Genomic DNA, 27,895 nt, shown 5'->3' with positions numbered 1-27,895 from the left:
ATGGAAGAAGAGGTCCAGGAAGGAGAAGAATATCTTGGCTGCATAACCTCAGGAAGTGGACCGGAAAAACATCAACCGAACTCTTCCGCATTGCCGTAAACAAGGTTAGGCTCGCCATGCTGATTGCCAACATCCGTAACGGATAGGAACCACAAGAAGAAGAAGAAGATGATATGTTTGCAAAGTCCCTCGTAAAAATCTCTAATAAAATGACCATCTTCGTGTATCATTCTCACATGACTCAACTAAAAGCAATCAAACATTATTTTACCTACTACCGTAAGTGTAAATAGAGAATTACGCATAGTTTTCAGTTACGTAATGATTCTCTTTGCGCATAGTTTTAAGAGATGTCTCAAACCAACTCATCTAATCGCTGAGAGTAGTATGAACTTCTAATACCCATAATAATTCAACTGCGAGTACACTAGTATTATAGCAGTAATGTAACACTTGCCTAAGCCTCAACAAGCAAGAAAACAGTTTTTTTTTCTTTTTACTTACATCATTTGTTTTTAATAATTGTTTTAATTAATTAGTTAATCATTAGATAGCTATGACTAGTACAAACATAATGTTAATACGTCAAAACTATACTATTTTTCATGAACAAAATTACTCTGAATTATGTATGTAAGTTTGGAAGACAGGACTGCACTTCATAGTAAGTCACACATGGAGTTAGGCTTCTTACAGCACTAATTACGTAATATACTCTTTTTATAATACAATATAATATAATACATATTCGATTCTTCAAAAATACGGAATCCTTCTTCCTGTTTTTATTACGATTAAGAATTATCTACCAATTCAATCTAAATAACTATCGTAGTTTCGAATTAGCACAGTAACTTTCCTAAATCGAGGACATAAAATCGTGTCGGCAACACCTCACACCGACATAATGACGATATTATTTTACAAGGGAAATAAAAGGGTCTCGGTACGGGAAATTTAATACGGTACCAAAATGCGACATTACGAGAAGAAAAGTCGACTCATAACGGCCCGTTTTACGCGAAACACACCCAGCAGCTTTAAGTAATGAACAAATAAAAGTTCTGATTAATAGACAGCCTGGTGCTGGATAATGTCTCACTTTTCCATGATTAAAATAACGAAATTTGTAGTGGAATGCAGTGTAAAATGGGGTTTTTCAAATCTCTATTTTGTATCTTATAAAGATCTGTTATATTAATAAGAATTAAACGTCAGCTAGTGGTGACAGTAAGATGAGTTTTTTTGCTCCTATTTTCGTAAAATACTGCTTTTACGACCGTAAGCAGAAACAAAAAATAACAATGACCACCATGACTAAATAAAGTGAAAACAGCGCCAGATATAATCAACCGGATGAACGAAAGTGGTGATACTTAAAAGCGAAGTAACTCGATCGATTTATTAATTCCCGTCGAACAACAAATGTTGTTTGGATCTTATGCTCACTGATGTACAACTTTAACTTGCGGGCGTAAAAGTTGGGTTTTAAGTCTACAAAAATAACTAGAGCGTAAAAAAATCACTATATTTATGGACTCTTGTTTCAACGTACGTAAAGTAATCAATTGAATTTTTACGGCCGTTGCCAATAGAAACTAACGGCCGCTAAGTACTATTTTATCGTCGAAATTGTTAGGTTAGTTGTTAATTCGATTAAAGTATTTCGTAAACGCGGTGGACGTTGGACGCAATTTTTGTGTTCTAACAATATGGATTTACTTGAAAATTACAATTTTTAATAAAGGTAACGAACAAAAAAGCAAACTACAGATTAATAAGGTTATTCTTGTGCTAGTTCACTCAAATTAAATAATTTTTCAAATAGCTAGAAATGTTTAATTTGTTTGCCATAGTTCTTCTTAAATGAGGCAAATAAAGAAATTGAATTGTGTGGTCTCCATCTTATTTGAAGTTGTAAGATGTGATGCATCTTTAAGATAAAACATTCAATTATTAATTATATTGTCGTTACGGTCGAAGCGACAGGTATACAAGATGCAAAAGCAGTACTTTAGGCTAATGGAACAAAAATAAATTTGAAATTTTGTAAGTTTACGCACTACTTTTAAAGTTATTGCAAAATTGGTAACACTTGCGTTAAGATGGTAAGAAAAAAGGCGCTGGTTTATAGACTAAAATAACAAAATTCTTCTTCAAGAACTTGTGTGCTTTAAATGTTCTACAAGACTATACAATTCATACATGTTGGTTTATTTCGCTCCTGATCGGGAGAAGTGTAGTTAAATCTACTTCAAGGAGTTGTCAATGCTCCTATTACTTCAAGTGATGGTACAATCTGTTCTGGACAAAAAGTTTAAAACAAAAACTGTTGCATTGGAGGGTTTTTGGTACAGTTAGGGATTCAGCCTTCTACTTGATTACTTTAATTTAGATGAACCTTGTACAAGTATTTTTCAGAAAAATGTGGTTTCAGTACACCAAAGAGTGATTTCAAAGTATCACTCACGAAACTTATCTTTTCAAAAGTGACAGAATTTTACTGATTGACAGGGTTTTTAAATACTATTTTAGCAAATATTCATTGCAGAAGTTTAGTAAAATATTATTTTGGAACTATCAGCAGAGTCCCTTAGTATCCTGCATTGTTAATATATGAGCAGTTTTTACTTGTTGAAATGAGTCAGAAATGTATCATTTATTGACCCCATAGATATGTCAACGTTGTAAGTTGCAGGGGCTAAATTACATACTTTAAATGGTGCAAAAGGTCAATAAAAACTCTTTTTAGAGTACACCAAATCAAAATGTTATTGCTTAACAAAAAACATGTGATTGCAAGTGTAATCATTTAGAAGAGTTTTATGAATTAAGTAATATGTCAACATTTGTGCATGTTTCTTCATCCATATCTTCTCCAATACTCCACCTAATTGAATTACTAGACTAACTGATCCTTCCCTTTTTTTATTTATAAAGTATTACAATACTTTGTATATTGCGGCATTATCGAGGGTTGATTCACGTCGGGGACCCTTTTTATCATAATTTTTACGGATCGTGCTCCTTGTATTTAATATGTTCGCGACACCGAACATATTCCCTATTATTTATACATGGATAATCTCATTGTAATCCATTTCTGGGCGTTTCAATGCCCTCGTGTTCGCACTTATAGAAAACTGTCAATGTCTACATCTCATTGAGAGACGTACCCCAGATTTACCGGAAACGATGCATGAGGAATGCGAATTAAAGACCCGTTTTAAGTGCTGATGCTAATCGACCAAGAATTGGTGTTTTCTCATTTTATTTGCGGCCGGATCGTTCATTCTTCATCGCCCATAAAGACGTACCTACTACCTAGGTAAAAGGTAGATCAGAAAGTGGTTCATGGTATTCATTCATGGTGAATTTTAATAGATTATACCGTTGATTACTTAAATAAGCTTTCTCAGGTGTTTAATTAGATGTGTCATTGAACATCAATTTGATCTAATAGTCGGCAATCACTTAATTCCTTCTGGAAGGTGATTTTACTTATACACACTACAGCTTAAGGGATTTTTTATGATTCTATAATAACTACCGTGCGCAGCAAAATTATTTATTTTATCACGAGGCAGTCATAAACATTATTAAGCAACGGGGAGCGCACTGCCGAGAGTCAGTTATAAACTAACTTTATGCCTTTTTAACAGGATATTTCTGCTGAACGTTTTAGCGCTTTCTCCGGAGCCATTTTCGCATCTGGCTCGAAATTTCTTTCACGGCTCTAGTCCCGTAATTGAGAACTTTGTTAACACAGGTAGCTTTTGTAATGATTGTTGCGGTTGGCGCGGTCGAGACGATTTATCATTAACAAAGTGACGGCAAAAACTTGTTCCGCGCGCTTTTATTCATCGCATTATGTTGCATATGAATTGCAATAGTTGCGCCGCAGCAAAAACGTCTTCAATAAACGCGCCCGGATCGACTATAAGACGGTTCAATGGCACTTTGATCCTAATTAAGAGCTCGCAAAGCCTCAACCGATTATCATCCGGTCACGGTTTCAAATTAATTTCATTGCTAAAAAATCCTTTCATGTTGTTTAACATTGCTAAAAGCGCAAAACGTTTTCTTTCACGTTATAGAAGTTTCTCCATGACTGTGAAATAGAATTCTCGTTCCATAAGGTATTAATTTCACATCTTGTCCAAATGGAAAACCACTGCTTTTGGCCAAACTGCTCTTCTCCAATTTGGGAGTCGTGTACCTACACGGTCAGATACGTAACGAATATCATGAAAGATTTCATTTATGTAATCTGGATTATTCACTAAGATGTATTTTTGTTAGTCATTGGTTGAATTTCTTTTCACATTTCTTTCGGACATCATCAATTCTAAGATGTTATCCACTTCAGTAATTTGATCGATGACCGTCTCTGTCCTCTAAAATACATAACAAGGGTACACATTTTTATTGAAAAAAGAACATAGATTGAACCGTAATATACAGTGCGTTTTTTTTAACGCGCAACATAGGATTTTACGTGTTAAATTTTTAAGCCCATGTTAGACCATTTTATTTTGGAACTGCAAGTCTTTAACTTGACAGGTGTGTCTTTAGTACCCTGAAGCTTAAGCAAGTCTACCAATTTGGTCTAAAAAGTGATGAAAAACTGGAAAAAAAAACCTTTTTTTTCGAAAAGATTTTATCGTTTCATACTCCCTATATGCATTGTTGTTTCTTGTTGTTTTTGATACTGGCAGGGCAGGTAGCAGGTAAAGTGACATATTTTGACTGCATCAGGCCCCGACATCTTTTGAACGTCAAAAGGGCATTTTATGATTGTTTGGAATACTGTTTGGCTTCAAACGGAGGTCACTTTGAACAATTCACTTATAAAAATACTTCTTTTGTTCTTAACTTTCTTGATATAAAGTTAATGATCACCCTGTTTTACTTTCTACGCCAAATTTTACCTGCTGCCTGCCGTGCCAGTATCAAAAACAACAATGCATACAGGGAGTATGAAACGATAAAACCTTTTCGAAAAAAGATGATTTTTTGCAAGATTTTTAACACTTTTTAGGCCGAATTGGTAAACTTACTTAAGCTTCAGGGTACGAAACAGCCACCCGTCAAGTTTTATACTTGTAGTTCCAAAATAACATGGTCTAACATGGGCTTAAAAATTTAACACGTGAAATCCTATGTTGCGCGTTAAAAAAACGCACTGTATATTTACTACAAACATTTGGTTCCTTACAACTGTGACACATTACTTACTATATCATCCCTGTAATGCTCTCCAGACGATTATGGTAATTCTCAATTGGATTTTGGTACATTTCTGGTGTTATTTAGCGTATTGTGGCTCGAATATTGTGGTTTAATGCTTCAGTTGTGTTTTGTTTGAGGTGTGTTTTGTCCCCTTCTATTCTATCTTTACTCTGAGGCAGGCTTTGAGAGTGCCTTGAGAAATACGGAGGATGGCATAAAGATTAACGGGCAGGTCGTTAATAACCTTCGCTTTGCCGATGACACGGTCATATTAGGACTAGCGTCTGATAGGATAAATACTGAAGGAGAACGACTTGGTTTAAAAATTAACGCAGACCAAACGAAAATAATGGTGGTTAGCAGAACATCAAATATAAATACATCTAAGTATCCAAGTAAACAATAACAATATTCATCAAGTCTCCAAGTTCAGATATCTCGTAAGCTGGATAACTGAGGACCTCGACACAGATGCGGAGAGACGCAGCAGAATTGAACAGGCCAGAGTGGCATTTACAAATATGAGAGTTATGCTCAGAAACAAGAACTTAATTTAAAGTTTTTTGAGGTGCTACATTTATTCAGTGCTGCTGTATGGAGTTGAGACTTCGACAATAAAAGCTAACATCATGAATCGTTTTGAAGCCTTCGAAATGTGGATGTTCCGGAAAATTCTTAAGTTCCCGTGAGCAATTCAAACAGCTAACCCTGAGGTACTAAATCTAATGGGAGGAGAAAGAGAACTGCTGCAAAAAGTGAAGCTTTACAATAGCCAAAACGAAGCCAAATTATTGTTATGACGACGTCTGGAAAGATATCAATGGAGGGGGAAAATAAATATAGTCTTTTCGTAAACATCATGGATGATAATGGAATATGATGAATATGATGATGATAATGAATATTCAATACATTTGAGAAATCCAAGATAAAAAAATCTGGATGAAGTATCTTGTCTAGTATTTTCACCATTCACATTTAATAATACAAATCAACAAACAAGCTGCCAAATATAAATTTAATTGTGTTTATGGAAGATCTTTTATGATTAACGAGAGGTTCGAATTATGGAAGATCTTTTATGATTAACGAGATTCGGTTTTAAAGATGAGAAAAAAAGAGAACAATTATCCCAAATGCAAACAAAAGACGTGTGGCAAATTCCAGGTTCAATGTGAGATAAGAATGAATCAAATACCACATGTATGTGTATCTTCAGTGTTCTCTCCATATTTTGACTTTTAATGCGTCTCAATAACTCTGTAGAAAAAGTGTACATTCCTTTTACGTTTAAATACTTGCTATTTTGGTCTTTGGCGTACAGAAAAGCCACTCATTACCACTCAAATCATCATATATTCTGTGTTGTTTAGCTGTAATGGTATTTTATTGGTCTAATAATCCTTTTTGTCGATAAGAATTGATATTGAAAATACCACTGTCATCAATAACGAAGAGGGTACTTATGTACAACCTTGATTACATTGTGCTACATTGCCTTGAACTCTCATTTTTTCATTAAATTCAATCCCATTACTTTCAATTAACATTTCTGTTTCCTTTTCAAGGAACTCAACTGAATAAAGCGAGTTTGTTATCATTACAGTTGCATTGACCAGGACGACACTGAAATACCAAAAAGACATAAACTACAGGATAACAATATCGCAAATAGTAGTTGCGAGGCCAGGTATGACATACGAATATGCGTTTCGTCCATCTTATTATGCGCAAAAGATCGAAACGGGCGATCGGACCTGAAAACCAGTTCTCATACACATATCTGCAGATGTACGTAAATGCCACTAAATATTCGTCGAGGACTCGTTTCTGAAAAGGAAAAATTGGCTTAAACGAGGCCTATATTTTCCCATCCGTTATCCCATAGAATCTATTTTACAAACGTGTATTTTTCATGTCGATGCCTGGCAACGACCTCCCAATCGATGGGAGTTTATAATGGCGTTCGGGCTAGACGTTAAAATACCGTTGCGTGGATGTAAGTCGCCCATTCCCGGTGATAGATGGGTATCATTTCGTCAATGCACTTGATTGTGTCGGGGACTCCCGAAGGGACGGCCAACGACTCATTAGAATCCACTTTTCAGAATTACAACGTTATTTTTCGTTTGCGACAAGTCCGCCCATGTCTGAAAACAAGCCAAAAACTGCCTACAGTCTGATAAGCAACATTGCTGTTTGCCGGATATCTTTCTAAAAAAATGCTATTCAAGCACAAGATTGACACTTTCAACACGTCAATATTTTAAATTAATTTAGTTTAATTTTGCTATAGTCAATGGTTTTCATAACGAATTATAATTACTTTAGTTACTATAATTGATAATCAGTTGGTCCCTTCTTTTCTATTCTGTTAAGATACTGCAGTAATTCTTTAAAGTTTACTTGTGGAAAATGTCATCAACAAACACGTTCAGATCGTTTAAGTTTAAATATTTTATATAAATCTGAAGTACTAAACGGTGCTTCCACATTTATGCCCACTCCAGATGATTCAGCATCATTTGCACTAGTTCCTGGTAAGTTAGTGTAACTAGGGTCCTTTTCTTCACCGTCAAAGACTGCTAGAGGATTGAATCCTTCCTTGACCAATGTCGACGATGTTGTTAGGTACTTTGGTACGTAACATTTATCTCTTCCACCTGTTCTTTACCCACCCATGACAGTAATGATTTTCCGCCTGAAGGCGATTTTCCCTAGAAACTTCAAGGGATTAACAGAAAAGCTTTTCATTTCAAAAGAAAATTTATTAACAGTTTTTGGAATAAAGTTTGAAAGAATATCTCTAGCATATGTCATGTTATCTCTTTTCCTTAATCCGTATTCTCTGAAATGCGATTTGTTCCCCCGTTTCTAATTAGGATATCAACGAGGTCCAGATCAACCTGATGATCTCGTCAAAAATAATAATGACGGATCGGCATTATTTTTGTCACAGTGATAAGAAATACTTTCAAATCTTACCCAGAAACTGTATATTGTGTTCTGGAATATCTAAAAATTGGACATGGACTTGCAATGGTTGCTCAGTTAGTAACAGCTGTCACATTGATGGCTTCATTATTCTAGGGTTTGTTTAGTCTAATTAAAACTAAAGAGTATGATTTATATGCCAAATTTACGTACAATTCTATTTGTAATTACAATTTACAAATGGAATTGATTTAACTTACGGTAATTTTTATCTAAAAACTGAGATGGTATGAATCGAAACTTGCTTGAAACTAATTAATGTTTTTACAGGATTTGTCATAATAACTAACTTTGATAAGCAAAATTTAGCTTTATGAAAGTCCGTCATGCTCACACTTTTCCCACAAATCATATGATCTCATCATTTTCTTTCAAAATAGGGTTTTGGAGTTATACGGTTTTTCCACTCACTGATACAGTTATTATAATAGACAAAATTGTATTGTAGACTATTGTCAAGGGTTTTTTTTTATTTTGTCATTTTATATAAATTTGAATATACATTTTTATTGCTTTATATGTTCATAGGTTCGACACTGGCTTGGAACAAATTAATATTCTTACAGGATTTGCCGTTATAACTAACACTGAGGGTAAGCAAAATTCGGTTTTGTTGAGATTAGCTTGAAAATATTTGCATCTCTAAAGGATTTGCGGTTAGAACTGAAATTTAGAAAAGGAAATCGATGCAATTAGCTTTTTGACTTGTGACAGTATCAGTATTTCGAGATACTTCGCTGTATCATCCATGTTATCATAATCTGAAATAACTCTGTATATGAAAATTCTTATTGCTACCAAACTGTTAACGCATTTATGAATTACTAATAGAGTCTATATTATTTTTATTTTTAATGTATGGCAATGACATACATGATGGTTGTCTTTATGTCAGGATGTTTTAAAATAACTTATCTTGGAAATAAGGATTATTGATTTTGAAATCAGACACTATCCGTCTGTTTTAGAGAATTTACTAACTTATCTAATAGTGCAAAAGGATATTCGGAACAAAGAGCAAATCACAGCTACGAGTAAAGCACTCAATCATAGTAGATGCAGGATACCTAATCCGTTCATCTCGGTGTTTATGAAAAACGAGACGAGCAAAACTCCCGAACCTGCTCTTTGTTTCTGCATTTCTGTTGGTGGAAGTTTAATAAAAATAATAATGGGAACTGGCTGAAAAGGCCCGGTTTTAGCCGCGAGGGCCTTACGATCTCTCCATTCATCGAGACCGTTTTTGTTACGCCCAGTGGTGGTTGGTGTCTGTCGTTGATTTTTCTATTATTTCAAGGTGTAAACGGCACAATGCGGTCTTTCACTGTCGACGAATGGGAAACGAATTGCCCCGTCGAATAAAAAAAATACGCTCAAAGCCTTAAAGCCTTTGTTTAAGTATCACAGTATCATTATAACTAATTACCGACAGATCGTATCTCGACATGTACACCGCAATTAATGCTTCGAAACAATTTGAAATATCGACCAGTCACAACGATCCAAATAATAATAATCGCTAGAAGGAATCCCTTTTTCTTGTCTCGTTCCATTATGACAACGGTATACCTTAAGGTTGCGTGTATCCGTTCCGTAACACATCGCACTTATATGCATATCAAAAATGTAATACGGAACATGGCCGGCATGGCATCGGTGGCACGCCGGCAGCCATATTGTTTCACACTTTTCTTTAATTACGAGAGGCCATAAAAAGCACGGCTGGCCCTTTTGTTGGGCGGCCCCATGGTGCTCCAGAGGTGTTGGGCACGACACATGCAGGAGAACGGTTCGCGGTGCGGTTTAGCGGGGTTCCATTAACGATCTGCAGGCCCGTATTTGCTCAAATTGATCATAATTGATTTGTTGTGTTCTAGAGTTGCCTCATTTGCACACTGCATACTAATATCCTGTCGACGAAGACAGGGCAAAACTTCAAGTGGCATTTGTCTGCCTGGAGCAAATTAAGCAAATATGACGTCATCTAGCACTTAATACAGGACGTCCAAGAAATAATAGTACAAATTACAACCTTTCTTAATTATTGACGTCATTTTTCTGTCAAGTAACTCGTGATATAGAAGATTTTTACAAAAAAGGCTAGTCGTGGATTTCGTCTTTGTCTGATCAATCAACATTGTCATTTTACTGTCACTTAAACGTAAATAAATACCTATATAAGTTACAATGACGTTCTACAAATGTAAATACGGCCATAAGAATTTACAAAGTTATCATCCATATCTCGGAAACCAATGACCATAGATTTTTTCTAATTACGTCATCGTGTTTTACGTAAAAAAGTGCCTTAATAATGTCTTAGTTTCAAAACTCTCTTTGGCTTTGTTAATGAGTGTTTAAAATGCAGCCTCTGACGTTTTCCCAGTTTTCCGGAAAACGGAGAAAAATAATTTAATTTGGAAACCGGAAATAAGTTTCACATAAAATTCTCTAAAACCTTCCCCATTTAACCGACTCTGTAGGTCTTACAGTTTTCGAGATTCCAATACATGTAGAAGCAATTTGGGACACACTGTATGTTCAATATTGCTATTAGAACGTGGTGAAAAAGCAGTTCAAGGCGAACATTTTGGGTTTTTGGCTCTAGCGGAAATTCCAAAAATGGCGGAGATACGGAATTTTCAAAAATTTGTATTCAATTTTCAGGAAAAAGTAAAAAAGTCCAATATTCCGGAAACGATTAGTCTTCCGGTAAAATTTTGGAAGAAATTCAAAATGTTCAGAATTATTTCTGCACTCAGTGGACTAGGTTTACGTCGATTTAGAACCGGGTAAACAACCGACCAGAATCGGGTGAAACCGGGTGGTTTCAAATATAACTGTTTCTCTTTTTGAACACCCTGTATATGTTCAATCGTGTTAACATTTTGAGCTTTTTACACTGAAACCCAAAAAACAGCGGAGATACGGAATTTTCAAAAGTTTGATACAGTTTTCAAAAAAAAAGTAAACAAAGTTGAATATTGTCTCGGAAGTTAGGGCTAGTTACAGAATATTTGCAAAAGACTGAAATTGTTCAGAATTACTTTCTGCACCAAGTGGACTAGGTTTACAACCACTTAAAACCGGGTAAATGTGGCCACAACTGGTAGAGCCGTACATAAACTGTTGTTCTTCATGTTCAATCATCTTGCTCAGTTCAAGGCGAACATTATGAGCTATTTACAGTCGCTGAAACCCCCAAAGAATGGCGAATATACAGAATTTTCAATATTATGATGCAATTTGCAAGAAAAAGTATCAAATATCTAGAAAACGGTTATAGTTGCAAGAAATTTCCAAGAGCCAGATAGGTTCAGACTGCAGCTGCTAAATTCAGGATAAAAAAAAACTTTTTTTCTTAAGTGGTATTGGTTGGATTAGGCCAGAAAAAAGCAGACGTTTACTGTCTACCACGAGTCGAGAGTTAAAAAAACTGTCTAAATTTGGTAGTCAGGAAACCCAACTGCAATTGTACTTCAGCCTACCACATGAATATTTTGTGATTTTATGCAATATTTCATATTCAACTTTACAAACAAAGACACCGAACCATAATATAACTCGTAATTATTACAGGACAAATCAGGAAAAAAAGTTGAAAGTTACTGGATATTCATCATTGTCTCGCAATGAGTTTGGAGGCTATGGTGTTTATCAACTCATTATTGGTATAATAATACAGGTGTTTCAAATGCCAATTCTCTTCTTCTTCTTCTTCTTAAAATAGGCTTTTAACCTGTTTTTCTAGCTTTAAGGAGTTCCTTGCGACGTCGACATCCAGTTATCCCTCCACCTCTTGGGTGGTCTGGCTGGCGGTCTTCTAGAGTGTGGTTTTCCGTCTCTCGCAATTTTAGCAATTCTATTGTCTTCCATTCTGTTGATGTGTTGATTCCACTCTCGCCGTCTCTGTCTCGTCAATCTTACAATGTCCTGTATGTCGCAGATTCGTCTTATTTCTTGGTTGGGTATTCTGTCACGTACCGTATGTGCGATTCTTCAGAGCGTTTTCATCTCTGCCGTTCGGGTTATGCTCTTGGTTCTGCTGGTGTCTGCCGTGATTTCTGCGGCATATGTGATTATTGGCCTTACGCAGGATTTATATATTCTAGTCTTTGCTTCTATTTTTAGGAACTGGTTTTTCCATATAATGTCTTTTAAACATCCGGCGTTCTAGAGGCCTTAACTGTTTGATTCTTTACCTCATATCTCCTGTTTTGATGGGCGGTTATTTCTACCCCTAAGTATCTGAAGGACATCACCTGTTCTAGTATTTCGTCATTAACAGCTAGTTTGCATCTTCTAGGTTCTTTTGCTACAACTAGTGATTTTGTCTTGTTTATCGCAATCGACATATTGTAGCGTTTTGCTGTCAGGTAGAATTGATGAAGTCTAGTCTCTGCAGCTCATCTTCGTTTTCTGATATAATTACTGCGTCATCCGCGCAGCACAGTATTGTTATTTCTCCTTTGTTAGTTCTGTAACCAAGCCCCGCGTTTTAACGTCTTTTATTATTTCCTTCATGATTAGGTTAAAGAGTACCGTAATTAGAGAGTCTCCCTGTCTTATTCCTGTTGATATGGGCACTCCTTGGATCAGGCTGTTGTTCACAAGTATTCTGGTCATTGTATTGGTGTTCAAGTTTTCAATAGTTCTAACTATTTCTTCCGGAATGCTGCCCCGTCTCAATATGGTTGTGATGTCATTTAGCCTCACTCGATCAAACGCTTTGCTCAGATCTCTGAAGCACATATTTCTCGTATTCGATTGATTTCTCGACTATTTGTCGAATGATGAATATGGCGTCTGTAGTAGACCTGTTTTTCCTGAATCTCTGTTGTTATTCAATTATGGGTATTTGTTCTGAGATGATACCGCATATGATTTTCGTAAATAGTTCACGGCGCTTAGGAGAGTTATTCCTCTGTAGTTTCCTGGTTGTTTTTTGAAGATAGGGATAGTGATGCTTTTCTTCCAGTCGGTTGGTACAGTTGTTTCATTTAAGATCTTCTGGTGAAGATTGGCTAGTTGTTCGCTTAGTGGTTTACCTCCGTACTTTCATCAGTTCGTTGTTCAATTCGTCGATTTCTGGGGCTTTTCTGTTTTTTAGTTTCTTGGTATATTTTTTCTACTAATTCGTGGGTGATACGGGTAGTTGCTTCTGCCATTCCTGGCTTTTCCTGGTGTTAAAATTCCAATTAGGAAAACCAAAATAACTGCATTAATTTATAAAGATTGCAATGAAACATCGTATCAGACATAGTTATTATGGAGGAATCAAAATTGTGCAAACATATTGGACCAAATTGGCGCTGCTTTTAAAACTCGCTGGTCCATTTCTTCCTTGCAAATATGATGCAAATTATTGGTTTTATATGGAAATAGACCAGTAACTGTAAATAGCTGCAGAAAACTATCTCCAGGTGGACAATTAATCAGTAATTTTAGGAAATTGTACAGTATGAGGCCATACAGCTTCCACAAAAAGGGATTTGGCTAGATAATTTTTTAGCGGATATCTCTACACTAACGGAGTACAATTAAGATTTAATCAATCCCCTATTTATTATAGACCCTGAGATGTTTTCCGTCTAGGGTTCTGTATTTTACACCTACCTCACCTGTTTGTAACAAGTATTCATATCAATTTTTCCCTATTTCAAAATTTGAACATTCCAACGTTCAAACCCAAAGTAACTGAATATTTCTAAGATTTAAATAACGAATTTGTGATATCTTAATAGGTGGTAATATATTCTTACAATAAAACTAAATGCCTTTACGTGTGGCGTTAAAATAACGGCAACACCAACTGGCCTGGGGCTGTCGAAACGGAAAAAAAAAAGGCCGGAGAGTCAGTTTAACCGCGTCTGATATTCAACAATCCAAAATTGCATTTAACTCCCATAAATCGTCATTATCACGGGGAATCAAAAAGTCACAACAAATTCAGCGGGAGAGTTTCTCGCTCGCTGCTGCTTTTTATGATAATTTCCCATGCAAATTCCCTTTATATTTACGCGCGTTCCGTGACTCGGAATGCCATTAGGGCCTCGGCCTTGTTGCTGTTTGGTCTAAAAATCTAACGTATTCTGACGTCGACTGCTTTCCTTTCCTTACGTAACCTTTACACTTTTAACCGGACCCGTAACGCTTTGTCATTGCAATAATAAGTCATGACCAAGTCTAGCAAAATAATGTTTTTTCTGGCTCCGTTTTGTTTATATCTAGAAGCCCCCGGCGCGAAATATATCGCCATTCGATAAACGAAAAGCTAATAAATATAGATTCTTTACGATTTCCATGAAAAGTAGGGTAGGTACACAAGCTCCACTCTTAGAAATATAAATCCTGCGAGAAACTTTATTGTATTATCTATCTAGGACAGGCTCGGGGATTTTGCAGCTAAAGACTCGGAAAGTTATAATGGGATAGAAAAGATTTTCCTTAACTCCTTTAGTAAAATGTGAGAGCGGTTTTTTTCTTTAAAGGGGGAATTGATTAAGCCCAATTGATATTGAAAGAAAACGATTCGACGTTTTAGGGGTGAATGACGAAATTATTACCGACACGCTCAAAAGAGTTTTATTTGCAAAAAAATTACATCGTTGAACAGCTATTTTAGGAATGATTGATTGTGGATTTAGTTTACCATTTTAATGTTCAATGTAGGTCAAATATAGGTAATTAATCAGACTCGATTTGTTATTGATTATAGTAAATTTACTTAAATTTTTTTTGTATCCCAGTAATTGTTGAATTACGAAATTTGAAAATGTTAGTAGCCTCCACTTAGTAAGAGATTGTTTGAGGGTGTGGGCCTTAAATTAGTGTCTTATTTTTAAACGATTAAAATTTACCAGTCAGTTCAAACTAGTATTTGTCTTAATTTTTTATAAAAAAAACTATTTCTTTAATGCGCCATAAATGGCACAACGGCTGTACCAATACATGAGAATTATACTAAACAATACACTGAAAAATATTACAAAATAGGAAAGTTTTGGTGCTAGGGTACTAATTTGAAATCTCTTCGACGTTTTAAAAGAGTAATATTCAAACTAAAAGGTGTTATAACCAAATGGTTAAAACATTGTACAAATACAATATCAGGAATGAAATATTTTGTAATTAAAAATTTATTTTTTTTATCATTTTCTATAGTCTAAGGAATACTCCTGCATGTGTAAATTTCAAACCAAAATTGTATTATTAAAAAAATTGTATCTAGGAAGCTTATTCATGCCAATTTGAGAAATATTTTTTTTTAAATGATATACCGGGTGAGCAAGTAAAAGGTCAGAATTACAAAAAAGGGAGAAGATTTGATATAAAGATTTTATTGAGAAATGTGGAATCACGAAACATATTTTCGTAGTTCTGACCACGTTAGATTTTCGTAACACCATCGTAATAACTGATAAAAATTTCATAATATGCACTATACGGGATATTGTAGGATGACGTCTTTTGTATAAAATGTCCTGAAAAATAGGCTACGTTTAAATTGTTAATTAAATATTTCAAGAACTCAAAAACTGTCATATCTCAAGAAGGGTATAGGAAATAGGTATATAATTCTTCTTTAGGTGCCGTCTTGGTTCCGAAGTCTGGCGATCATCAAAGTTGTACGTATTTTTGATACTGCAGATGTAAACATTTTGACAGTTGTTGCATTTGTATAATTTTTTCATTTCTTCTACCATGAATTCCTTCTTCTTCCTCTTTCTTTTCTTCCTTCCGATCTTTACCTTATTATTTTTCTCCGAATAATGCAGCAACTGGTATTGATCTCACTTTATGACAAGTATTGCAGTTTGCGTTTCTTAATAGGAAATGTCAATTCTTCATCTTTCTGCGATCTCCGCGAACCTCCACTTTCTCTCTCCACGATATTTTTAGTATTCTGCGGTACATCCACATTTCTAATGCTTTTATCCTCTCGGTATCGATCTTCTTCAGTGTCCACGCTTCCATTCCGTAGAGAAGAACCCAGAGCACGTAACATATCACAAGGTAGAACACCTTCATTTTAGTAAATGTTGCATTTTCTACTCTGATCCTGATTTCTTCAGAGCTATCGTTATTTTCGTTGATAACAGTTCCCAGGTAATTATAGTTTCTCATATGTTTTTTTTTTATGATTTAGATACCACCATTATTTTCCGTATTCTGCACTGTATTCTACTATTCTGTTAATTGGTATCTGAAGATCTTCTGGAGTTTCTGTAATTACAACCGTGTCATCGACATATCTTGTTGTTTTTTTAGATGTCATTTACTTAATTAACTGTATCCTGCTCTGAAAGTGGTCTGTTTATGATGTCCTCTGAGTATAGGTGAAAATATGCATCCCTGTAAGATAGAAATGACGTTTCTATCTTACTTTTTATTAACCCATGTAAAAAAAATTCAAGAATTTTTACGTTTTTGAAAAGATTTTATAAAAAAATAAATTAGATTTGAATAAATTGTATACTTTAAAGTCAAATTGTGAAAAACTAAGATAGGAATGTGTTGACCATTTAGCTTTCAGTTTGATACCTTAAGTTTTACGAATTTCTCAATAAAAAAAAGTTTGTGAAAATGGCAAATAGCATTTTGACTAATAGCTTGGAAAGAGTAATGTATCTTATAAACAATTTCAAGATGATTAAGACGACAAAATATAATTTTTACTTAATTTTAATGGTGCGTTACTTTACATTAGGCTAGGTTAAACTGGATTATTTCTTAAAGTTAATCTTATAAATACCTCACTTAAAAGAACAATTCAAATAATCACACAATTACCCTTATTTTTAAGAGGACTCTGTTTACAAACTGTTGGCAGAATCAAATGCATTATTGCCTTATGAAATTAATTACTAAACAGCAGACTACTAACTTTGATGATCTTGAATGGAAAAAATTTAATTTAATAGATTGTGCCCTCGCTAATAGTTTTAAACGGTCGACCTCACCAAGACAAGTTGTTCTATCGATTATCGGTTACCATAATGCTTTTAAAGAGTAGTTCAATGAAATGTATACAATTATATAAATCCGACGATTTAATTTAGCAGTCACGAATTCAGTTTGCTTCGAAACCGGTCATGATTTATGTATATGAACGATTTTACGAAAATTGCCGGCAGCGCATAATTTGTAGAACAATATTTTAAATAAATCGTCAAGTCGATCGCATAAACTTGAGAATTAAACCATCTGATTGATTTTACGACATCATTAAGAGATGAATCGATTCAGCGGTAAAAAAAGTTGAAGTTTTTGTTGTTTATTACAGTTATTAATAATCAGTTACAGAAAACGTTGTTACCCAAAGTTATTCAGAAAGAATTTGTATTAGGAGAAAATGTTTCTGTTTAGCGTATTTTCCATATTTTTTGTCGCTAGTTACGGAAGTTGTTTGAGCTTCTTACCGCTTTTTGACCATACTAATGTTTGATCATGCATCCTGTCTAACCAAAATTAAACTTATTCCATCCCTGTTGCATACAGAATCGTTCATTTTATCCTTATTTTTTACACTCCAGTTCCAATTACGTACTCCCAATGCACAGCCAGAATGCAAACCTTTGAAATGGTCGTGGGGCCTAAATGCAAACTCGCATTTCGGTCCGTTTTTTTCTTCTTCTCTTCTTTTTCTCTCTCATCGCAATATTGAATGACCGAGGTGCGAAAATAATAAGAACAAACCAGTGAGCCATGTGTGAAGTGGCCGAGGGGGGCGCAGCGCTAAACAACCAGGTTCCTTTTTCATCCAGCACAAAGACGTGCTAAATTTTTTTCACCCGGTCAATAAAACGCGCCCCATAAAAACCATCACTTTTGTTAATTTTGTATCGGTACTTAGAGGTGCTATAAAACCTTTTAACACCCTTAATATCGGCGGTACCCGTGACTGATCCAATAAACCCCAAAGTGAAATTGTTTGACTTATATTATTCCCTACATTTCAGTCAATTTTGTTTTGAGTGAACAGAAAAATTTACTTTTACACTAATCATGCTATAAAAATTTTATATGTCAAAATTTAATTATTCAATATTATTTTGATTTTTCGGGGGTAATATCCCTAGTGCATTTAATTTTTCCGGAAAAATTCGGAAAGAAATTCCACAGAAAAAATTAGATGCACGAGGGATATTTGGTAAGATTATTTCCTGAGTTAAATAAACATTTTATTTTAATTAAAACAATAAGAACAATAATTAATAAGAACAATAACTTTCAAGCTAGAAAGGGTAACACTATTCTTTATGTTGTTGTGAGGAGTGTGCAATTTTTTCGATTTTTTTTCCGGAAAAACTGCTGACAGCTAAGTTGACAGTTGTTGACAAGTGATTTTTCCACTTAAAATTTACATTTGTTATACTAATTCTTGATAGCGATTGGTCAAAATTGATAGGAAGGAAATAATCAAACATTTCCAAGGGCACATTTTTTGGCTTAATTTACGAAAATCAAAATTCTAGTAGAGTATTATTTAATTGAAATAGGTTTGAGAAAATTATGTGTTAATTTCGGTTTGTAGGAGCAAAGAAAAACGTACACTATTAATCTCGTTATTCAAATGTAAAATACACCAAAAAGTAATTCTCAAGTTGGCATTTAATATGAGCGGTTATTATTATTTTATCTTTCGTTGGCGCCAAAGCGGTCTCCTTCAAATGAAATCATATTTTAAACTGCTGCACATATACGCAAATCGCCAGTCGTAAATAAAGCCTTAAAATCTTCATTTCTGTTTTAAGTCTCTGGCTTAAAATGTTAATCGCCTTTCCTTAATTTAGTTCTTGTTTATGGATTGTGCTCTTTAATTATTATTCGTTCATGTACGGCAAGACGTATGTGTTCTAGTAAAATGCAGTTTTCTTATCTAAAATAGGATATTGATGTAAGTGGTTCGAAAAAGTCTGATTTTGTGACAAAAGTATATTTTAACACCATCTTTAGTTTGTGTTATAGTTTTCTTATTTTTTTTTGTATGTTACTGATGGTCATTTCTGGATTATCAAAATACACCGGGTCCAAAATTCAGCATAGGTGGTAAAAAAGGTGTGAAACATTAATTCACAATTTACTAAATAACTTAAAAACGGTGTCAGGCCTTAAAAAGCACAAAACACAAAAATATTTATCAACTAAAATAAGCAGTCAATTTAAATTTTTTATTTTCTGTAGAGGACCACAAAAAAAGTTTAAAAGAAAAATCTAGTAAATAAATGAATATCTTCCTGCATATGTAGATCATAAAAATTAGGGTTTAGCCAAAATTTGAGCTAAATATTCGAATAACTTTGTGAGTTACACGAGAATATTGAAAAAATCCATAATTCCGTATTTTCTGATTTAAATTGAATTACTGATTTTTCTTTAAGAGTGCAAAATTTCGGTCGTCACTATAAAAAATTAGTTAAAATGACTTCCAACAAAAAAACAAACACTTCTACAAATAACATTTAAACAAATAGTCATTTTTAAAAAATTTTATAAATTAGAAACTATAGTGAAAACATTTTTTGAGTTTTTTTTTCTACGATCAAAAATCCAAAATTTTTACCATGGATTAACTGTTATTAAAGGAGTTATTTTCTGATGCACATTTGTCGTTAAACACATGTATTTATCATCTTTATTAAATTCGTAATTTCGAGGCATATTCTTGAGCTTATTGATAATAGGTAATGTATTTTTTCAATGGGAAAGTAAATGTGTGTCAGAAAACATTACAAATTTGTTTGTTTAATCAATTAGGTTAGGTTAGGTCAACAACTATCAAACAAGCATCATTGACCAACTTTTATATTACCTGAAAGTACTTGCAGGTATAAAAAAAAACAAACACAGGTGGAGAAAATTTACTGAATAGTTATTTGCGCAACTAGGGAGGAAAGTGCAACTTTTGCTCCCGCGAACAATTTGAGACCCGACCCGAAGCGGAGGGTTTCAAAGTTCAACGTTGCAAAAAGGCAGTTTACTCCAGAGTTGCGCATTTAATTTTTTCTACGACCAATGTGAAGTTTTATGAAAAAAAAGATATGTCTGTCAATTTGTCAAGAAAATGACAAACTGTCTTCAAACAGTGTGACTTTTACTGGTGGCACTTTTTCTCTCTAGGGAGGAAAATATTTTCAGTCTCTCCTGGACCCTAATTCTTGAAAGGAGGGAACGGAATTCTCAAAAGAAGTGTTGATAGAATGTGACAGAAGAAGTTGACAATAACGGGTTCCTGTCACATTCTACAGGTCTTTCTCTTTATAACTTCGTTCCCTCGTTTCAAGAATACGCACCCTGGTGGCACTTGCACTCCCTGGGTAATGAGAGTGGTATTTTCATCTCTCAAATGACGATTCAATTCAAAAACCTGATATACCTGATGGGGATGATACCCTGGGGAAAGCAGAGCAGTTATAAGGAGTTTATAATGAGTTTGTTGAAAAATGGGAAAAGTGTAAAAAATAGTTATTTACATTACTAGTGGGGTATGAGCATTTTTATAGTCACGAGTGGGAGTGTTGCCACGACGAGGTCGTAGACCGAGTTGTGGTGATCACACGAGTACGTTAATTTGCCATACCCCACGGGTGATGTACAACATTTTATCTACGACCATCAGAAGCAGCGTAAAGTAAGAAAAAAATTAATATTTTGTGCAATGTGAACTATTTAGGAACGTCTCGTATATGCTTGCTACGGGTAGTTATTTGTTACCCTTAAATCTTGTCATCTACGCTGTACTGTTTTGGTGTTGTTGCTATGGTGGCCATTTGTTTCCACATATCACTTAAGCGACAATTTAACAGTGTCAGTCACAAATTTTTAAAAGTGCATTTCGTTATGAACATGTCTGAAGAACTTCCGTCAGATATTGAAGAAGCTGCCGCAAACGTGGTATCTGGCTTGTTGCCTGCCAAGTCAAAGGAGAAATATGAAAAAATGTATCAAAGTTATGTTTAAATTCAATAAACAATTACAGCAGAAATTTTCATTTAAAGTTGTTTTATCGCACTAGTGCGATAAAATCGATTATTATCGCACTAGTGCGGTAAAATCGCTCATTACGTAACTCAAAATGAGCTATGTAATGAATGATTACCATGCTAGGAGTAGATAAAAAATATTATGTTACTCTATAAAATTAGAGCAGATAAGAGAAACAATCAAGTAAAGTGAAACTAAACATTTAAAATTTGTGGTAGAATAAAAAAAGAGTGACAGCGAAGTAAAGTAGATTTTATGCAACAACATCGGAAAATCAATTATTAGAACAGAATGTGAAAACTGGATGTGATCTTTTGAATTGTATTTAGCGGGATTGACTTTCGAAGTTTTTTTAACCTCGACAACTTCAAGAGTGATAAGAGAACATTTAACTGAGATATTTTTGCGACTAGGAATACAAAAATCAATAAGGGCCGATAATGGTAGACAACTTGACAGTTGTGAATTTAAGCAACTTTGTCAAACAAATGGAATAAAATTGTTCATATTTGAACCTATTGGCCACAAGCTAACAGGGAGGTAAAAAACATGAACAAATCCATTCTGAAACGGCTACAGATTGTTCATGGGAAAGGAGCTGACTACCCATCCGAACTAAAAAAGTTTTAATGTACATACAATTTAACTCCCCATGGAACGACAGGAAAGTCGCCGTCTGAAGTAATGTTTGGATGACGAATCCGTGATAAAATACCTGGAATAGAGGATTTAGTGCAAATGACGGAACACGGAGAAGCACTAGATATTGACATGCTTAATAAACAAAAAGGAGAAGAAAGTGAACATACAAGTAGAGATGCAAAACCTTCCACCATAGAAGTGGGTGATAAAGTGCTAGTACAAAATGCGACACGTGCCAACAAACTTGAATCAAAATAACTCAGAAAAATGAAGTAATCTGTCAGGAGAAGAAAAAATCTTAAGGAGACACGTTACTCATTTGAAGAAAGTTCCAACATTTGAAGAAGTAACAAAGCAGGACTTGCTAACTCATGAATCATTTCCGCCAACTTCAAGAATCCTCAACGTTCCCAGCAACCCGATGATCAACAAAAGGCAGAAGAACCAGAAGACCAGAAGTTTGTCTAAGGTGCCTACTTTGAAGCTGAAAAGAAAGGAGGGATTGTGGGAACCTGCAGGAACCGGTGCGAAACGCATTTCTCTGATAAGAATAATTAAAAATCATCATGTGGTGTTATATTTATGAATATACGCTGTTTGTTTACTAATATTCGTTGGATGTTTTAGTTGATCCTGGAGTGCCACAGGGACACAACATTTGTTTATATTTTTGATCATATCTTCGTTGTTGTCACCAGTGGTTTGGTCTGTTAAACTTGTTGGGTTGCCCTTTTAAGGGCTCTGCCGTGATCCCAGATTTTAACGGTTAAGAGATAATATTATACTTCAGCAACAGTTCAATGCTCATATGTGACGTCATCCTAATATGATTTGATTCCCAGTATACTAATATTTTTTTTTGTGTTTTGGTTATATATTTATGAACCTAATACATAATTTGTTTCTTGTTGCAGGTAAGGGACTTGATTAAGTAAGAGACGCTGTTAAGGTAGGTCTGGAAAAAATTACACGCTTGAACATGCATGTAACCGAAATTCTCCAGAACCCCGAATTCCTAATAACCAAATTCCAATTTGCTAAGGTCATCTTCGGCAACTTTGACAAACTCCCCTCGACCGTGCCTTTCCCGAGTCGTGATCTCGACAACGTTAACCGAAGAACTCCCGGAGCAATAACTAACCCCGAAATTTATTCGGGACATGCACGAAATATAAGCCAAGCCCGATCGATGTCGCTGCTTCACGAAATGAACCATTAGTTCTCCGAGTGTGCTCCTTTAATGGCTTTACGGGCCCCCACTCGGGACCCCTTTTTCTTCGCCCCAGCTTAATCCGAAACCGCCGATTTTTCGAGCTGCATCTGCAACTAATAGCCTCACTTATTTATTTAAATTGAATGGCCACAACGACTAGGACTGCTGCAGTTTTTCGGTTAGTCCTAGTTAAGTTATTATTTTTTTTTTGGATCATTAAGTTTTCTTGTTTGGTTAAATTTAGTGGAACAACGCCAATTTAGTTGAGGTCACTAGGTCGCCCTGTGATGTTTTTGAGGAAAGATATCTGCATGTTTAGGCATGTAATATATAGACATATACACACATTTTTCTTATCAAAAAACGAGGCTCCAACATTTGTGCGATTTTTTTTAAAGAATCCACACAAACTTTGCAATTTTGTGCTACAATATGTACGTGTTATACAGGGTCAAGCTAACATTGCAAAATCGTTGAAACCTAGAAATAGTCATGACACACACTTTATACTAAGGTACTTTATTTTCACTGAATTGAAGAGCTCCTGTTAATGTCCCAACAGGGGTTGTCAAAAAAAAAATGATGAAATCCTTTTGTAAAACCCCTGTAACTTTTTTCTTAATTATTTTTTAATTTTTGTGTTTAATACACAAAAATAGGTCCAGAAACATTAACAAAGGCACTTCAAAACAGCCAACATTAGGTATTTTAATATACTGTGTCAAAAGTATTTCTTCGTTAGGTTTTAACTAAAACACAGAATAACTGAGCTATAAGATACTGCAGAAAAAAGTGACTTTTTGTTTAACACGTTATAATACTCTACAGGAGATTTGTATTAATTTTATGACAGCACTCAACTATCCATTAATCCAACTTGCACATATGGTACATTAATAAAAAAAGGGGTTTCGTTTCATGTTAACACCACTCAACTTGATTCTACATACAAAAAAAATATGTCACAGCAAACTATAAGCTGTATTAATCGATGACACATGCCTCTAAGTTCGTGCCGACCGACACACTGAATCGAAAACGGGGGAATATTTAAATATGGTCTAATACAGAAGCTTAAGTGACATTAATCTGGTGCTTAGCTACCAGCCCAGTGGTATCGAATTACAAATTTCCAACCTCGTACACGCACACGTATAGGGTTGCTGCCTTCGAGCGTCGAACTTGATGGATTTCTTAGGTATCGGCTTATTAGAGAGAATTTAAAAAGGCACAAAACAAGTAAAGAACGATCCAAGGCAAATGACAATGACGTCATTATTTAAGTTTTATTCCAGCTATTTGAGAAGTATAGAGAAATGTTTAAGTAGGGGAATACTCTTCTTTACTGTGCATTCACACAGAAATAGAAATGTGGTTGATTTTTTCAATATATATTAGTCTTAGTAAGAAATAATATATTATTCAACGTGTAATCATAGTTACTACTCACGAAGATGGCGTTTATCAACGCCGAAAAATGCGTGTTTCTATTATCTCAACCATTCTTAAACAACAGCTTTAATAACTAGGCATAGACCAGGAATAATGAACAAACTGTAGAAATACACTTTTTATCTAGTGTTAATCAATAGACATTCGAAGATGTCTTATTTACGATTTCAGAATTTTTTTTTTGGCGTTAATTAGATCCTTCTAAAGCAGTGAATGTACTTCTGAGCAGCAAATATATCAATTTCAATAACTTGTCTTAATACTCCAATACTTAAAGAAAAATTTGATGAGCAGCATAATTTCTACATATGTCCAGGTGTTCTGATATATACAAATAATCTCCGTCTCTTCATTTTGGTACCAGGAAGGGAAACTATTGCCCATGCCTACAATATTATCTATTTGGAACAGTTCGTCAATTGTCTTAAGTTCTAAAAACTTTGGTTGACAAATGGCAGCTAGAGCTTTTAGATACAAATTTTATAACTTGGCTGGTATCCATTTCTTTGCCTTTTTCGAAATACCTGTACTTTCAAATAGTTAGCTAAATCTACCATACATTGTGACGAGTACTTACGGAAAGGCTATTGGTATACACCACAAGGTAGAAGACGTTAGTTTTCATGTTCAAGAAAATATCCGATAAAAAAATTGTCTTAAAAACGAACCGATATTCTTGTTTCACCGTTAGTTCATAATTGGGCAGTATGTTGGCTTCATTTTTTTCCAGTTTTTCTGGAATAAGATGTTATTCCATTTCTGATTCCTTCTCCGCGATGTGGTGTTAGTGGTACATCGTCGTCATTCATATACAGGGCTGCGCATTATAGTGGGACAAAGTTCCATATTGATGTGAGTATTGCAATAAGGAGTTTTCATCGGTAATTGCACCTGGTAAAACAATTGTTCAGTTTATATTCATTCATTTTCTTTGATAAAGAAACAAGTTGTATCCCAAATTATTCATAATTCACGCCTATCAATAGCCAATTCGAAAACAATGTGCTTCCGTCTTGGTAAAACAAATATCTATTTTTTTCTTATTTAGACAGCTTTACTATAATAACATATAAATTGTCATTGTTTTCGGTTCCATATACGTACACCCTCTAATTCAAACAAATCGAGGCGTTGCTTTAGCATGCTGGAACGTCGTAATTATTTCCATTGAACTAGAACAATAATATTTTACGACACAGCAATGTTTGCGTGATCAAAGTGCTACCGTCTGTGTACATACACATTCCGGCCACAATATATTTTAATATAATAATAATTACGACTAAAACGTTTTCGTTCTTTCCATCTTGACGGCTCCTTATTATGCGCAACAGAGTGTACTCTCGCAGTTAGGAAAATTATAAGCTATTTGTCATCGTTCTTTCTATGGGATTCGTTCCGGTTCGTTTGTGGGTTTTATGTGTATTAAACGAGACAGGCTGTTGTTATCTATCCTTGGGTAGTTTCGAAGCAATTTTATGTTTGAAACTCTAGGTACACTTCCTTGATGCTCTTGGTCAAATTTTCTTCAGTGCAATCTTTATTAATTATTCTTTATTGATTTTCACCACAAATATTTATTATCGAATTACATAAAACATCCATGAAAACAAAGAACACATTAAATGAACAAGTCCTAATAGATTACACATATTAGTTTCTCTTATCGGCTTTTATTTATTTACATCACGTTAGTAGTTGTAGCTATATTATACTAATAACAAATTATTAATCGTAAATGTCATAGTACAGAAAGTTTCCAGACAGTGTGATAGTCAATTTTCTCAGTTGACCGCAATAGTAATAAAGTAATAACATAGTCCAGTAGTAATCGCACTACTAACTTATTTACTGCTTAATTGTCTGTTACAGAGTTTTGTACTTTCTTGTTTTACCATTTCTGGAATATCCGATATCATAAAGACAACTAATTATACAGTGATTTCCATTCGCGTTTTATGTATTGGATATTATACACTGTCAGTTTATGCGTTATGTTTTATACTTCCTTGGAAGTTTGTGTTTTATTGTCGTCCTTGTATGAATTTTACATATCAATACGGTACAGATGTTATTGAGGTCAAAATAAATTTAAAGTAGGTATCTTGCTTGTTTTGGTTAAAAAAATATTTTTGTATTATAAATGGGATATTTTTAGAGTAATCTAAGAATGAAAACTTTGTTTTTGCAATATTTAATTATGATTTTTTAAATTCAGTCAGGTCGTTAAGTGCAATTTATTTTAAGGTAGTACCTTATAATTTCAATAACATTAATTTTATAAAACTAAATAAAATGACTCTAAGTGTTACGTAAATAGTGTTTTAGTTTTAGTTTATTACTATATTCCTGTATTGTGAGAAACAGAAAACTCACTGTTTAATGTTTTGCTTCGTTTTAAAAAGGTTAGATTTTGTTGGCATTTGTCACCTGAAAATTAACATATTAGAAAGTTGTTGCAACACAACAACAATTGTCATGCTAAATTAATAATGTAAGTTTTTAAATAAATAGATTCAGAAATCGCACTAAACAGTTTGTGGGGTTTTTCTGTCGGTAATATGTTTATTACCTGTACCTACCTTAGGGAGTAAACCTTGCAAATCCTAGGAAAAAGCAACAGGAAATTACCTCTAGTATCTTCCCAAGAGAATCTTATGGATTGCCTCCTGATTAAAAATATTCGGAGTCTAAACATTCCCTCAATCGGATCTATAGGAGACATAGCAACATGGAACTTTTATCATCAACAATGTTGTCCCTTTAAAGACATATAATTGCTACTTGGAACGTCCGGGGGGTGACCATGAATCCTAGTAAAAGATTCTGGTGGTAAAAGACTAGATATTATTGACCGTGAAGTTACAGATATTTACATTTTAGGTACCTATATGTGTGACACATTGGGCTGGTAGCGGTCATTTCAACTCAAAAAACGGTAACACGATATATTTCTTTGGACATCAGACAGACCCAGTACACGGCGTGGAAATAATTATTCCAAAACACCTACAATCAACCATATTGGGCTATAATCCTAATAGTACCAAAATACTTTCCATAAAAATTAATGCCAATCCATGTAACTTATGTAACTTAAACATCGTCCAACATCAGGAAGCACGGAAGACGAAAAACAATTTCTATAATAAACTTGTACGAACCATGCATAAAATATCCAGCAAAGAAATAACGATTGTTCAAAGTAACTTCAACGCCAAATTGGACAAATTCAGGAAGATGAACATATAAAACAATTTGCGAGGAGATATGGATTGGGTTCCAGAAATGAATCTGGATAAAAGTAGGTGGAATTCTGCACAGGAAACAACTTAGCCATTGCAAATAGTCTCTTTCCCCACCATCCAAGACGAC

The 27,895-nt window shown here is 34.5% G+C and overlaps 1 protein-coding gene across 2 annotated transcripts in view; it reads left to right on the top strand.

Moving 5' to 3' along the window:
• Nucleotides 1-27,895, top strand: part of Ephrin (ephrin) — a 416,945-nt gene that overhangs the window by 184,512 nt on the left and 204,538 nt on the right. The gene's annotated exons all lie outside the window — the stretch shown is intronic.

This window comes from Ips typographus, linkage group LG2 (genome assembly GCF_016097725.1).
Source record: "Ips typographus isolate SLU linkage group LG2, UJ_Ityp_2.0, whole genome shotgun sequence".
Lineage (NCBI taxonomy): Eukaryota > Metazoa > Arthropoda > Insecta > Coleoptera > Curculionidae > Ips > Ips typographus.
The sequence above is the reverse complement of the archived record's forward strand: the minus strand, read 5'-3'. Positions and strand labels throughout refer to the sequence as shown.